General features: G+C 42.3%; 1 non-coding gene across 1 annotated transcript; it reads left to right on the top strand.

The window, feature by feature from the left end:
• The first annotated feature begins 821 nt into the window (after positions 1–821).
• Positions 822–928, top strand: LOC116106069. The gene has a single exon (XR_004124248.1). It is a non-coding gene; the product is annotated as a small nucleolar RNA R71 (small nucleolar RNA).
• The last annotated feature ends 487 nt before the right edge of the window (positions 929–1,415 follow it).

The raw sequence follows: 1,415 nt of genomic DNA on the forward strand, positions 1-1,415 counted from the left end.
GCTTTTCTTCTTTTTCCACCTCTTCCAGAACTGCCCCACTCCTCAAAATTATTGCATTTGCTTGCTCATATGGATTAGTCACTGTGTTGCTTGGTAAAGACCCCTGTGGTCTGTCATTTAGCTTTTCAGCTAACTGCCCTATCTGTACTTCCAAGTTCCGAATGGACGCCCCTTGATTTCTGAAATTAGTTCTCGTCTCATTCATAAAACCTGTGGTCTCCTGCATGAATTTCCCAAACATGTCCTCCAACTCTGACACTCTTAGATCTCCCGGTTGATTATTCACTCCCGGTTGGTTGTTTGGCAATGTCCTTTGGTTCCATTGATTCTTTTGCTGGTTCTGATTGCCCTAAGCCAGATGTGGATGATTTCTCCACCCTGGATTGTATGTGTTGGAGTATGGACTGTTTGGTTGCCTCTGGTTCCCTACCAAATAGTTCACTTGCTCCAATGATGAAGATGACGAAGCAAATGTGTTCCCCACTTGACAATCGCTGCTCACATGATTACCTGCACAAAAATCACAAGTTAGTTGAGGTGCTTGAATAGAATTTACCTGCATACTTCCCAACTATTTCTGAAGTGCCGTGAGTTGGGCTAAGATGGCCGTGAAGGCATCAACTTCATAAAGACCCGTAGATTTTATTGATATCGCTCTCTCATTTGGTCTTTGATAGTTGTTGCTTGCCAAAACCTCAAGCAACTCATAAGCCTCCTCTGGTGTCATATTCTGCAAGGTTCCTCCCGATGCCGCATCCACCATGGTTTGCATGTTATCCATCAGTCCATTGTAGAATGTTTGGACTTGAAGCCAAATTGACAACCCATGGTGTGGACATTTCCTCATCAATTCCTTGTACCTTTCCCAAGCCTCATACAATGACTCGGATTCATCTTGTAGAAATGATGTGATATCATTTCTCAGTTTTGCTGATTTTGCTGAAGGAAAGAACTTGGTCAGGAATTTCTGTGCTAGATCATTCCATGTTGTGATAGTTCCCGATGGTAGTGCCATTAACCACCCCTTAGCTTTATCCCCCAATAAGAATGGGAATAACCTCAACCTAATGGCATCATCTAACACTCCGTTCGACTTAAAGGTGTCACAAATTTCCAAGAAGTTTGCAATATGCTGATTTGGATCTTCCTTTAAATCACCATTAAACCTTACCGACTACTAAATCATCTGGATGATTGCCGGCTTAATTTCAAAGGTATTGGCTTGGACTGTTGGTCTCGTAATGCTTGAACCACTACCATTAACCGTGGGAACTAAGAATTCCCTTAGTGTCCTATTTTCTGGTTCTGCCATCTCTACAACTATTTCTTCTGGTTCAATTGTAGCTTCTCTTTCTCTTCTTTCTTTGTTTAGTCTTCGAGTGGTTCTTTCAATCTCAGGATCAACAGGAACCACT

This window comes from Pistacia vera, unplaced genomic scaffold (genome assembly GCF_008641045.1).
Source record: "Pistacia vera cultivar Batoury unplaced genomic scaffold, PisVer_v2 Contig509, whole genome shotgun sequence".
Lineage (NCBI taxonomy): Eukaryota > Viridiplantae > Streptophyta > Magnoliopsida > Sapindales > Anacardiaceae > Pistacia > Pistacia vera.